A 15,309-nucleotide genomic window follows, 5' to 3' on the forward strand; every position below is an offset into this window, starting at 1 on the left:
CCTGAATCAGTGATTTTCACACGTCCTTGGCTTAGTATGGGGTGAGTTCTTCCGTCAACTAACCAAACCTACGGGTTAAATTGCTGAGTGTGAGTGTGTGGATAAAAAATAACTACTATAAATCGTACATTAAAATTTCACTCAATGCGCACGTTGACTTTCCCATATTTGTATTTTTTGTCCAGGTTAATTAGCCTTGGCTCAGTCACCCCACCAGTTCCCTGCCCCGAGTCCACTCCCATAAGGCTTCGAGTCCGTGCTGACAAACATTAGGAGAGATATGGGTGCTGTCTGCTCCAGGGGATGGGGGGGGAACAAAAACTCGGTAATACAACCCTGACGCCTTGCCGCATTAGACCGTGGGGCTGTCCAGCCGTGTAATTACACGTTTCTTCGTTGAGTTGAGAGTGCACAAAAAAGCCTACAGACGCCGAGAGTTAATTGCACCGAGGGATGATAATATCCACCGGCTCCAACTTTGAGAATTCAAAGCGGTAATGCGCCTATCAGCCGGTGTCACATCTACGAATACCTATCCTTCTTAGATTGCTCGTACACTTCCACTAAAACGCCCTCTCATTTTTCAACCTATAACTCTTCCCGCATTCCAACACATGCATCATGTCTTGTTTACTTTCCCACCAAAGCAGCATTCAACCAGAGAAGCATTAGTACTCGTAATTATCTAAACGCAAACCAAGGTTAACTGTTAGAGATGGGAAATAAAATCAGGAGAGATTGGAGAAAATCTCTATACATGTAAAGGAGGATGTCTGTTTGTCTGTCCGCTATACGTTTCCAGACAAATGCACGGATTGCGACCAAAGTAGTTACATGGCTGCATCTCATGCTCCAATCCAGAAAATCCAGAAAATATTACGTAGCAAACTACGCCATTGATTATAGATATTTGTATTCATATCCGAGGACTCTTTTGCCCATTGCTGTAGTTGGAAAAAAAATTTAGGCGGTACTCACCAAAAATTCCAACAGCTGAACATGTATTATACATCCGGCAGCGAAGGTATTTTAACCGGTACGCTTATAACGAGTTCGATTTTAGGGGGTACGCCCTACCGGCCCAACAACAGCATTGCTTTTGCCATTGAATATGGGCCTGGTAGGTGCAATTCTTACTGAGCGCCAATAGAAGTTATACATCATTTAATTTCCATTCTATACAGCAAAGAATATTACAATTAATACATTCAGGTCTTATTTTTTGAGCGCTTTCTAACGAAGATATTTACTCGTTCAACTACAACAAATAGTAAGTACAACAAACAAGCAAACTTCTACGAACTTAAAAATATACGCAACTTGATGAAGCTATATGGCGTCGAAACGCGTCGTAAATAACTAAAATACTTTGTTGCGGATAACTAGATGTATTCAATCACAACCACGGTGTAATAGATGGATGGAGCGAGTACTCGCGTGGACAGGATGTTTAAAACAATGTTAGAGGTAAGAATGTTGGGTAAGCGAGGGAGATGAAGGAAGAGAATAGAATTTGCAGCTTAGTTAAAGGGCAGAAGACCTTATTTTGAAGGTAATACAAGATATTAGGGGATAGGGGCCGGGGTAATCTGCAAACTGCTCCAAGTAACTTTACCATAACCGGAAGAATAATTCAATAAAAAACGAAAAATATTAGTACATAGATGCATGCGATGATGTTACGATGTTACATGATGCATAGATGTTACGATGCATGAACGAAGCGTGTAGCAAGTACCAACAAGTACCAAGTTTGTCGCAAAGGCGAATCCTTGCAATGGCTGCATGCCTTGGCAGAAGATGGAACAGGGCATTACACAATCCCAGCAACGCTCGCGGTCCTTTTGAGCGCAGCATCCACTTGCTTGGGGCTCTCAACCCTTTTCAACTACAGGGACCGAACGACCGTACTCACCCACACCCTCCATGCTCAAACGCACACACTCCCATTCCTCATCCACGCCCAAAAAGCCACTCCTCCCACACACACACCTCTTCCTCTACACCCTACACCCCCTGCCAACCCTTTCCCACTCACCCTGTCCTCATCTCCCTTCCCTACCACCCCACACGGCAGTGTGAAGACAGCGATTGTCCTCTTGCCCGAACAATGAATCTCCCCCGAATATCCCTCGCTTAAACGTCCAACGTTTCCACGGCAAACGCAAAAGGGCATTACTATGACGCCCACTGCGGTATTTCCCACTACAATCACTCAAGGCGTATTCACCATCGATTGCTGACGAACCCATTCGGGGTCGAGTGTAATTATTAGGTAAGCTTTGATTAATTGCAAGTATTTTCATCTAAATTTACATGCTGCCCCTCAAGCCTCCTAAAAGGGCGTTTGGCGGAGGGTGCTTGGACACCAGCTATTAACACATAAAAAGGAAATGCCCAACTGAAATTATTTAATAATAATAATAATTCAGTGAAAATACGCCTAGCATTTATTTAACTACCCTATCGTTAGGGGGGGAAACGAATTCCCATTCCACTTAGTAAGTTGCAAAAAATACGTCAAAGTGGTATATTATTAGGATTTTACTATAAACATCGGAGTGAAATAATATCAGTTAAAATTAATAATTAGCAAGGAAATTAAATTCTCTAGCTGTGCCCAACATAGTCCTTCTTACAAATCTCCTGCCTTAACTAATTATTCCAATTATTAGAGCTCAACCTCAGTTGGATCCTGATAACAATTCATTTTTCGTTTTCCATTTTTTTTAAATCAATAGATACCAGGTATGCATCCAGATATAATGCATTACCGTAAGTGAAGAAATGTATTATGCAAAACTAGATTAATTCTTGCATCTCTTAAAAGAAAATAAAGTCAATACTTACGGGTACATTCGGAAAAATCGCTAAAAATTACAAAAATCTCGTTTTAGGTACCGTGCTTGAATTTTATTACAATAGAATAACCTTTTTTGGCGGAAATTATGAAAAAAACTTGAATGACCCAGATGTTTTATCCATCTTATTTGACAGATTCATCCGTTTTTCTATCAATTCATTTATCAGTGTAGGTACAAATTCTAGCATCTAAGCACGAGGTTAAGGTTTCATCACACCGTGAAATCTAAACTTTGTGGTTTCCCGTAACTATTAATAACTTTGCGGCGAAGGATAAAAAATATCAAAGGTCTTGGCTCCAATAATAAACTACACACACAATGTAAGGAAACGCGTTATTTTATTCCTAAGGCAGAAATAAAAAACAGGTTAGAACGAAGTAGATAGTCCAGGGTACAGTTAACTACGCATTCCACGTTCGAGTTTTTTCTGCACATAATTCGTATGCTATCTTCGAGATTAACACCCTAATAAAAGAAACCAAGAATATAAATTCCATATCTCTATAAAGAATCGTATACCATAAGGAAAAGAAAACTGCAATGCCATCTATAATTAGCAAAGACGGTTTCTTTACAAGGTTCTGACCATCCTCAATCTTTAAGTGTGAAGTGCTGTACACAACTGAGAGAAATAACCTCAATCATCACAGAGCGAAACTAAATAAGGAAAATGCCAAGCAAACAAAATTCACTCGTACCCACCAGTAGAAGGCATATGAAGTTAACCTCTTTCCAAATTCCCAAAAACCAATCAAATTGACAGACATAAAAACTCCGATGCCTGAACCAGGGTTATTACCAATCGTCCTTTTAAAATCTAGATCTTTCGATAAACTTTTTTTTAGTCTTCAAATCAATGAAACTTTAGTTGTATGCCGGTGTGAGCTAAAAATTGCATTCAACAAACGATGCCCACATTAAAATTTAAAAAATCGTCTGGAGTTGGAATCATGTACACATAAGCACCAATTTGATCTAAAAATCGATTTAAGTGAAAAAATATTGATCTTATAATTTATATGCTGACATTTATCATTTAAGGAACTCTACTTGACAGAAACTAATCTAGCGACAACAAACCCCTCTTATTCGCTTAAAATATCTTCACAACTAAAATACCATTCATCAATAATTTTGTAATATCTAATAATGAGACAATGGACGAAAATATCTTGAAAATACTGATAAAAATCCATAAACCACGGAAAAAATTAAATGACACATGAAAAAAATTCAGGATCCTATGAATCGAAAACCCACATTCGCAAATAATTTCGTAGCATAAAACAATAAAACATGGTACGAAAATACCTTCAAAATAATGATAAAATTTAATAAAAACCACGGGGAATAATCATTTAACACAAGAAAAAAGTCACGGTCTCACGAGTTCAAAGCGTAAAACCAACTTCACCAATAAATTCGTAGCATAAAATAATGAAACGAAAATATCTTGAAAATAACGATAGAAATCTTAAATGGATTGAAAAATAATCGAATTACCTAAGACAAAATTCACGGTCCAATGAATTTAAAAACGTTATCTGAATTTCAATCATGTAACAAGACATTTTGAGATGGGTCGTGAGTAGTTATTGACTCGAGAGGGAAGGACTACATCAACAGGAAAAAATAACTTTCCGACCGCTAGCATTGGGATGGGGACACGGTAGAGGCGGAAATAATAAGGAAATAAAAAGGTGTGGAGCGGTGGTATGCATATAGGTTTGGGATAAGGGCGGAGCACTGTTTAAACTTGAGTGCGCACGAGTGATGGAATGAAGTGTATGAGCTAGATGAGATGGAGGAAAATGAAAAAAAAATAAAAAACGGAACGAAGTCGTTTAGCGGGGAATCGTGCGGCCGAAGCGACTGCATTTGTCACATTTTTCTCGGATTAATTCGTAGGCAATATATGTTTTTATGCAAGTATCTCGCAGGTCGGATTCAATCTAAAAAAAAGCATTTTTTGAAAATGATTTGCTTTCTTGCATTGGTCATCTTCGTTTCCTCGTGTGAATATCGTCGTATTGAGTAGTAACGTGAATCTTTTGTTTCAGAATTTATTTTAGTTGTTCAGATGATACAATTTTTGTACTATAAAACGCTCGTTTCTAACTCGGTTTAGCAAAAAAAATCACTCGCACCCCTTAGCATCTCACCGCCTCAATTGTCTAATTGTTCTATGGGGTTGAATTGGATCTCCTCTATGCTGTGCCCCCCTTGCTTGGGGCTTTGAGGTGGGAAGAGAAAGAGGTAAGGTTGTGTGTTATGTGTGAGCTGGTTGGCTCTCTTTTACGTGTCGTGTCTGCGAGGACCCACCGCATCGGGGCGCTGCTGTTACACCTGTGAGTGGAAGGGTCGTTGAACCCACTCCTCCCACCCCCCCTCCCTCCACAACGTCACCCATCCCACTCCCACCTCACCACGTCGGACTCCCCCCCCCCAGAGCCTAAACCTCCCCACCCCACCTGACCAGGGCGCCTGGCTAAGACTCCCACACCACAGGTCCCGTAACACACACCTATCCTCACTCCACGCCTTGCCTCGTCCAATGTAATACATTTAATGAAGCAGTCATTGCCATTAAAACGAGAGGAGGCTGAGTCCAGCGGCAAATATAGAAATATAGATAATATTTTAGGAGTGAGGGCAATACCAATAATAACTTATTAATAATCGCAATAAATGTTTTACATAGGTTTTTGGTAGCTAAATCCAGAAATTAAATAAAAATAAAAAACGAGTAGGTTCATTCTTAAAATAATACTATTGCTTTGATTAGGTATTAGCTTCATATCATTATTTTCTCACGCGTACTATGCTTATATTTATTCACATTAAACATTTTTTTTCCATTTTGGAGGGCGGGCCATAGGTCTTTTATTCGTCCCTGAGGCAGGCACATTACTTTTAATCGACCTTTGACTTTCTGCATGACTTTTCAAAAGTATAATTATGTTTCACCAACTGGATACGTATGCATTTCAATTATACCGTAACTAAGCAACGCCGTCATTAATTTTACTGTATAAGCTCTGGTCTAAATATAGATATACATTCCAAATTCTCTGCAACATGATAATAGCATTCTCGACTCTGAATGTTATTGTTCCATTTCATTAGCAAGTTTGTATAAACAACAGATTATTATAAGATTTCTCCGTTCTCATTTCCTGCATTGTTTCCTTGTGGATGTAAAGTACCATGATTGGGACTTCGTCTTTAGATATGACTAAAATTCCTTTCTATTTATTTACTAAGTTGTTTATGGAGCACAAGGATTGTGGTATGCTTGATGAAAATACCTGTATGAGCGATATGCGTGAATTGTTCTAACGAAGTTTTTCATTACAATGCATGGAGTATATTAAGTTGCGTATGGAGTAGTACATGAATTTCCACTACTTAAGGGGAAAGACGCCTCGGTAGCTTAACTGGCTAAAGCACTTGACTGGAAATCAGGAGATCCGGGTTCGAATCCCGGTCAAGGCTAAATCATTATGTCTCAGTGAGATTTGCGCACAATTTACACCGGCTGCGGATGACTCCATAAAGCTTTCACCGTGGCTAGTCGAAGTACATTTAAAGTATAACTTGAAGATGAAAATCCTAAAATCATTACAATGCATGGAGTATATTAAGTTGCGTATGGAGTAGTACATGAATTTCCACTACTTAAGGGGAAAGACGCCTCGGTAGCTTAACTGGCTAAAGCACTTGACTGGAAATCAGGAGATCCGGGTTCGAATCCCGGTCAAGGCTAAATCATTATGTCTCAGTGAGATTTGCGCACAATTTACACCGGCTGCGGATGACTCCATAAAGCTTTCACCGTGGCTAGTCGAAGTACATTTAAAGTATAACTTGAAGATGAAAATCCTATAAGCGGATCGTTGCGTATTATTATATAGGTTTACATGTGTAACCACCACCATATTTGAGAAGTTCCCTTCCAGCTCACAGGAACACCTTTAACACAACTTTAACCTCCTCCCCTACCTTCTGCCAGTCTTGGAGTCGCCTATTCCCCTACCACGTCCACTCACAATATCCCCCTCTCAACTCCCAATCCACCCCTAGCCTCTAATTATCCCATCCACCTCAAGAGAGAGGGAAGGTTCCTCTCATGCCTTCCCCTACTCAAACAGCCTTTAACTTATTAATGACCGTCACGCTACGAGCGAGGAATTTGTATTGAGATGCGTTCAAGAGCTGGCCCGACTCGTAATTTGATCGAAAAATACCGATCACAGCACCATCCTTACGCGTTAACGTGCAGGACACGAAAAAATAGGGTACCGCAATTAAACGGCGAAATATTTCAAAATAAAATTTTATTCTCAAATTCTACTGCATGTCCTATTGGTAAAATTAGTGGAAGCTGTCCGTTCGAACGTCTGGGATACTTTCTAGCATGGTTCAAGAAGAAGTAAAGATACATTGGTCACTTGCTATATCGATACCTTAGTACCATCACAGAGGTTAAATTTTCATAAATGAGAAACACTGGCAATTATTTACAATCTTTCACTCTATATTAATTAGAAATTTAAAGGCGATTTCTTATGTTTCAAACATGTAACACCACAAATAATAAACCTCAGCGTCAGTTATGCATTCTCTTAACAGTGATGTGAATAACGAGAATAAAAGACTTAATGCATCTAAAATAGTTGATCTTCAGGCATTGACTGTAATTTTTTAATTATTTCCATGATTGACGCTGAACGATAATATCACTATACCTCTGCAGGGAAAAGGTTAAACCTACAACCACGGACAAAAATTTCATTTCAGAATGCAAATGTAAAATATCGAACCGAATATTTATTGAATTGAAACGGTGTATCACATTTGTATTCCTAAAAGGTCCCTAGAACATGAAAAGCAAGGTAATTACGGATCTGGGTGTTGAGTCCTTTCAAGAAAGAGCGGAGTAAAGGGTGAAAATGTACATACATACAGAATAAACTGGAATAATGAAACGGAAATGAAGTTTATCACCAAAAATCACTTCTCGAAAGCGAATAAATTTCCACAATGGTTCATTACTTCATGATCAAGAAATTCATCATCAATGCGTAAAGATAAGTATAGATTTGGACATAATCCATGAGATGAATAGATGTATACTAAATCTTCAATATTTTTAGCACAGAAAAATAATTCCGTATTCTAATAATAAAAGTTAAGTGTATGCATGCGTTAAATATGGACGACAAGTCCTGACCTCGTCCCCTTAATGGATTCAGCCAAACATTTATGTATCGCTCTATCGCTCCGAGTCGCGATTAGCATAACTACGTAATGCATTTACGCATAGCCGGCGACGTTGTTGCTGGCGCACATCTACAAAATGACGCATTAACCGTGATCTGCTATTGGTGATCTATGAAGAACTACTACCCCTCTAACGGGCTTAGCTGGAGAAAACACGCAAGAAAAGTATGTCGAACGGAAGAAAAATCCCGATAGCAATTTGTTCAACCATTCCGGCCGAAATCCCATATTTGCGGCGGTGGCGGAGCTGTCTACGGCACTGGTCCGTGGACTACTTACGTGTGCGTCCCGAGTTCGAGTCCCAATGACGGCAATTTTTTTGTCGGCCTACGTGGCAGCGGGGATAAGTATCGCCTACCATACGTTCTCGGTCGCGGGCTCGAGTCTCGCCTGGATAGGTTGCCCCATCCAGGACGTGTGTGTGATCGTCTGTTGTTGATTGTTAAATCTCCCGATGTAAAGGCCTCATTGGGCAGTTTTCGGGGGTAATTGAGATTTAAAAAATATTTTTTCTTTAATCTTTCGGGTTTTCGCCGCGTTGCTTGTCACTACACCAAGCATCTTCAAGTCGAAGTGCCGGTATCGGCATTTTCGCCGCGTTTATATAGCCTTCCTTAGTGCGTTGTTGTAGGTCGTATGCTCTCACTGCTGCGCTGTGATTTCCGGTTGAAATTTTGTCGTCCATCTATGACAAACAACGCGGAGACAACCCGAAAGATCAACTAATCGAGAACGCCAAGGAAGACTATGAGACAACACCCCGTATTTTTGTTAACCTACCTCCTCTCTTCCTCAAGTTCTCCTTGATAATAATCAACCCAGGTAGCAGCAGGATGGGAGGAAAGTGAGCAGGTAGACTTCTGATGGGAACAAAGGAATATGTAAAGTAATACGAGAGTGTTCAGTCCCGTGTTGCCCCAAGCCGAAACCCTCTGCCACCGAGTTCTCACTCATCCCACCGTCCCTAGGGACCCGTTATTCGACGGGCACCCCAACTCCCCGCCTGGCCCAAGTGCCATCACACCCCCTCCTCCCTCCCGCCTTCACTTCCTAGGCAACACGAAAATCATTGTTGTACCCCAAATCTCCCGGTTCTCCTTCCCCGACTATCCTGAACAAAAATCCTCCTCTTCCTGGAGACTTGTAGCCGGCCATTCTTTCGCCAAGCCATGCTCAGGACCGACATGGGTCGAAAACATATTCCACACCTCAAAGAAAACATCTAGCAACAACCCTTCCTGAAGGTTATTGAAATGAAATGTTTACAATTGTCTTTACTTGTCTACAGTTATTTAATACGTACGGTGTGTTTTGGTTCACATAGCCATTCCTTTGGTACAAAACATTTTACCAGATGATATGACGGTATAAATGTGATGCCATCATGTACCAGATGATGGCACTGTGAGCCGAAAGTCGAAACGCGTCCTTCGCACTAAAATAACTGTGGAAACATGCAATTAACTTTCATTTCAATCTGTCTAACTTCCACTATATCACGGCTGAATCGGTTGAAACCCTTTTGGGATGGTTGGACAAGGGATATATGATGCCTATGCAAGAAATGTGTACTTCCCTCAAGCCTAAGAGGTGAGGTTTCCACATGTCTTGTACCACGTTAGAACAAACAACCTGTTCCCATTACCACTGTTGGAACTATTGTAAAAATTAATGCTAGCAGCCAAATTAAAATGACTTGTGTCCCGCCTTCAAGCGCAGAACCTATATTGCTCTACTGGATAGTGGGTAGCAGTAAGTTTCATAATCGTATCACGGGAAAAATGATCTGTGATGGCTCACCCCAAATAACAGCTTCGGCAACGCACTAAAAAATTTAAATTAATTACTTGGATACTGACACTATTATGGGAATTGTTGCTATCCATTGTCCACTGCAGAAACACAAGTTTCATCCGTTCGGCGCCTGAAGGCGGTTTAGTTATTAACTCGCCCCGGTGGCAGCGGGGAAAAGTCCTGTCAAACAGAGGTCTCGGGTTCGAATCCCGCCTGGGTATGTTACCCCTATCCAGGGAATGGTTGTTTGGGTACGTTAAAACTGTTAAAATGTGCCCGATTAAAAATAACGATGTAAAAGGTCGTAAGAGCTGTTTTCGGTGAAATGGTAATAAATAAATAAATTAACACTGAATTGTGGGTACAGGTGTAAATTGTACGATCTTGTTGACGATAGCGACGAGGACGGGGTAACTTTTATAAGCTTATGCAGGCCCTGCTGGCTGGTAGAATTTTCTACGTGTCATTACCTTTTTCTGGACAAAGGAGAACCAAGAAAAGCCCGCAACATATTCGGTTCCGGCACCACAAGCCGGCTAAAAGATTTTGAGGAAGAAAAAAAAACATGAAAACTTCGCAACAGTGGGGGGGGGGGGGGGAAAGTTCCGCACCCACACCACCACCACCGTGAAAAACAAGTGTCATCCGGCGACATTTTTTGGGGGTGAAAACTTTTGCTGTCGCCTCATTTTCGATTTTTTTTCTTCCCCACTCCCCGTACGCCTGACTCCTTGGCTGCGTGACCGAGCTTCGGGAAGCGAGCTCCGTGATTGGCGGAAGGCTATGCGGACGTCGGAAGCGCGGGAAAATTCTTCCGTGTTGTGCACAGTGGGGTGGGTTGGGTATGAGGGCTCCTGGAGTACGGCGGGGGGTGGGATGGTGGTTTGGGCGGGGCCCGGTCGATTCTCTTTTATTTCCTCAACCCTCACACCCTCCACCCATCCAAGCAACCCCTCACCCCACAACCCTCCTACGTCAGCATTTTTCTCTTTTTTTCTCACTTTTTTTTACATTTTTGAGGATACTCCTCAGGGTCGTGTGAGGCAGGGCTGAGCAGTATTTCAAAATTACAAGTATTTAATAATACGTATTTGAAATGAACTCGTATTTTGTACTTCAAATACACGACCCGAATGTATAAACTATTTACAAATCTATTATTTATTACCTGAATGTATTTTTTATAATTAGGGGAGGGGGGGCTACTTAGCCCCCCCCATAGATACGCCAATATGGTGGTGGTCCTATAGCATGCTGCATGTTAGTGATTGGTCACCCCCTGCCAAACACCCTAGAGGTGGCTCGCAGGATATTATGTACATGTAGCTGTATATTCGGAGCGGTATTTTGTATTTCGAATACTCCTCGGCCTGTATTTTGCCCAGCGCTGGCGTGAGGGTACGGTGTCCCTATCGATCCCTTGGAATGCCTCTGTTGTGTTCCCCTTGCGCGGACCGGTGTCTTTCATACCGCCTTGCGTGCTCCACGCGAATTACTTCCGCGTTCTAACCGACGGTTTTGGAGGCATGATATAAAAAAAAAGCAGCAGCGATATGAAGAGGGATCGATGTTTCTCTCAAGAATGGGCTTGCGGTCACTTTTGAGCGCATTAGAGAATTTACACGCTCCACGCAAAATAAAATGATAAGCTGAGCTTCCGCTAAGTACACTTTTATACACTCTAAGCACGTGACACTTTGGTGACGACGAAAGTTACCCGCGAACTTCAATCATGTACATACAACCCCGCTAGCTGCTTCAATAGGCGTGTGGCAGGGGGGTGTAACTACACTAGCAGTTTACAAAAATGTTCCAAAGAAATTACGCCTAGCTATTATAAAAGTCCTTCATTATTGTTCGGGGTAAAAACGAATTCCTATACCTAAAATATGTCATTCGGCATAATATCTCTCTTATTTTATCGTTTCTCTCGGACCGGAAAATATAGTGAGGTTCTAATATAATGCTCTCCGTATCGCTCTTCAAGATATCTATTGTCAATTGCTCAAGAAAGCTAAGGCTGGTGCGTAGCCTCCGAGTCTTTTAATGGCTCCCAGCCTCATTCGTTTAAAACTTGCAACTTTCTGTACTAACTACATTCTAATTTTTCTTTCGCGCAATCAATACAAGCTATTAGGTAACACCTTTCCTATTATCTATGACTGAATCGAAGATGTTATTTATTTATTTAATCATTACAATTTTTTAGGAGCAAATATTTCCAGGATTTTTTCGTAAATTGAATAAGTACGAAACAAAATATAGCCATGAAAAATAATTATTCTTCACCCACAATGCAATGTTTTCGGAACAAAATTACTCTTAATTGCCGTTAGGGTCATTATTTCATTGACCTCCGAAGGCATAGTGTTAAATTGTCTCTCCTACCATCACTGAATCTTTCGTTTCAAAGCGAATATTCACGGAAATGTTAAAGACAAGAGTGAAAATGCCATTATATTACCTAAAAAAAATGTTTACACTTTGCATGCAATCTCATACACTAATGAGTAGGTACCAAACGGAGTTAATCATAAGAAATGGGGTTAAAAGTGCGAGTTATCCAGATAGTGGCATTTTAACTTAAAGTTACAAGGATATCAGAGTACCAAAACCTATTCAGGCCGTCTTAAACATCACAGCACTAACGAATTGCTCTTCAAAACAAGTAGAATTTACAAAAAGAGACGAAAAAAAAAAATGACACAAGTTCTTCAAAAATGCCTTTCAGAATATGAAGACGCGAGCTGGGTAGCTATGAATGAAAGCCGTTAAATTTTCCTTCCTTAAAGGGAATCGTTCGATTGTAACCTTCAACTTAAAACTGGAAACAAATTTTAAGGGGTGAGAACCAAAGGCAAGGGACGTACAAGAAAGAAGTGGATAAAAAAGCCTTGCGTAGCATAAATTCACAATCAATTCCGATAATTGCAACGGAATGTCCCCACTGGAAGTTGACATAGCCGTTTTTACATGCGTTGTATCCCGATAAATACACGTATCGATCAGTTAATCAAGCAAACTATATAGGAAAGGAAATTTGTTTCCACGTTTCCTCATATATTCAAATCTACCACAGGACTATTTTTAAATATAGTAGAAAAATAACACGCTTCAAAAGTTAAGAATGGATCTATCTATGAAACTACGCTCGGAGTGCATATTTTTATCTATACCTAGTCAGAACCCACGCGTTGATCTCGTTTCATGAGGTGTGAAAAGCTTATTTTTTTCTTTTAGTATCATTTATACTTTTTTTCGAAAAAAAAAAAACGGTTTTTCATTAGCTTTTTTTATTTTCCACTTGTATTTGTGGTGAATTATGTAATTTATAAAACTAGAAGTGTTGAAGAAATTTCGGCCAGAAAATTATAACTAACGTCATCTTTTGAGAAAATTTAAAACTGTTGTTCATATGGAAATTTAGTTCATTAAAGCAAAAAAACAGACGAAGCAAGTAAAGAAAAGGCGTGTAAAAAGGTATGGTTTGAACAAAATAGGAAATACATTGGTCCTAATTTTGAAATGTCTCGACTGTTTTTAAGGACGCATTGCTAGCAACAAAGCTTCCTTATGTGATACTCCAGAATGTGGGTAAATCTCTCCGAATAGTACACGTATAAGCATCGCTCATCTCGCGGGACTATACGCGTGTATATGGGCATAACGTCCCTGCACGTTTAAGGAGCTACGTGCAATTGTACATACAGTACTTTGGAGGATACAAGGGAAGATAGCGCGCATCGAACGGACATATATCTTTCCCTTGAGAATATGAAAGGAGACATGAGACATGTGATACGATATTTTTTCGGGCAAAAAGATTGTTTCGGCTCCTCGGTCATCGACCTATTTCACGGTAGAATCTCGGCGGCGGCTCAAAAGGGAATATAAAAATCAACATTTTTGGAGAGAAAGAGAGAAAAATACCTCACGAGACTGCATCCGTTTTTACTGATAGTAACGATTCTTGGCTGTGGCATAACGTTCAAGCGAAAACAATATAGTGCGGTGCAAAATATATTTCTATGTTCTTTCCGCCCATTGAGCATTGTGAGCGGAAGAAATCTTGGTTCTCTCATGTTTTTGTTCTCATCATCACGAGGGGGTCATTTTTATGCTATCATAAATTACTACCCCTTCTAGAGGCTACATCACCAACAAAATACACAGCATGTATACTTGTCCGACTCGTTACTCTTCGTCACAGAGCAGATGCAAACGCCAATGGTAATTGCGTTCATAATTTAGTCAGTAGATTATCTACGAGTGGGCCGTTTATTCCCCTCTACATACGTTTCCGAAGGTTTCCGGTGGAAGTAATAATGCCGAATAAAATTTTATGACGTCAATTTTCACAGAATGGGGTTTCAAATTCCCAATACATATTACATTCTAGCATGACAATGTTTCAAAGGAGAAAACAATTGAGAACCGTTATTAGAGGAGATTACAAATTGGGACGAAATTATTTCTATCGAGAAAAAAAAGAGGCTAAATATTGTACTACACTATCAAGTTAACGATAAAACGTTCATGAGTATGCTAGAGTTAAACTAGGGGATTAGTCATGACCGTGACATCAAAGCATAGTGTTAGTGACTAGGATTAGTCGCGAAGCAACGAACAATGGCGACACGGAAATTATTCTGCTTTGATTTTACGGAATTTAATCTGTTTTGATGATTCGTTTAATTTGCGGCCAATAAACACTCTTAATAGGTTCAACCGCCACCGCCATCGCTTAATCCCTTGACACATCTAATTCCTTGTTTCCGCATATTCGCGGAAATCCAGGTGTGCCCTCTTATCCCGGTGGATTTGGGGAACTAGGAAGGGAACGGCTATCTATGATCCACGGCTGTCACACGCAACTAGGTCGCCCGATAGAGCGGTAGAGGGATTATCAAAAACGAACCTACCTCCATACATACATAATACGTGGAGGGACAAAGAGATAGCACTATAAAGGGGACATATTATGGGTATTTATACACATTAGCTCACGCAACATTAACTTGAATACATTAAGCCTCTTGGAACGAGAATATTAAATTATATAGACTATTAAAATTATATACAAGTTGCGCATCTTCGCCCAATGATCATTCACTGACAGATAAGAAAATATCGCACAACCTTCTTTTTATACAATTAATGAGTGGCAAGGGATTATCGAGGTGTCAACGAAAAATATTTCAAACTTTATTTCGTGACTGCTATTAAAAGGACCAGGATTATCAGATTATTAAAATCCTCATCAACAGTTTGATGAAGGAAGAGGCCGATCTTTGTATGCAGCTCGTTTCAGCCTGTTAAATATACATGATGTCCTACGTCACGGAAGAATATGTGATGAGCGCACTCA

The 15,309-nt window shown here is 40.3% G+C and overlaps 1 protein-coding gene and 2 non-coding genes across 3 annotated transcripts in view; 2 read left to right on the top strand and 1 right to left on the bottom strand.

The window, feature by feature from the left end:
- The window catches only part of LOC124165239 (probable nuclear hormone receptor HR3), a 203,209-nt gene that overhangs the window by 174,658 nt on the left and 13,242 nt on the right, over positions 1-15,309 (bottom strand). The gene's annotated exons all lie outside the window — the stretch shown is intronic.
- On the top strand, positions 6,287-6,359 carry Trnas-gga. Its single transcript has one exon. It is a non-coding gene; the product is annotated as a tRNA-Ser (tRNA).
- On the top strand, positions 6,557-6,629 carry Trnas-gga. Its single transcript has one exon. It is a non-coding gene; the product is annotated as a tRNA-Ser (tRNA).

Source organism: Ischnura elegans, chromosome 9, assembly GCF_921293095.1.
Source record: "Ischnura elegans chromosome 9, ioIscEleg1.1, whole genome shotgun sequence".
NCBI lineage: Eukaryota > Metazoa > Arthropoda > Insecta > Odonata > Coenagrionidae > Ischnura > Ischnura elegans.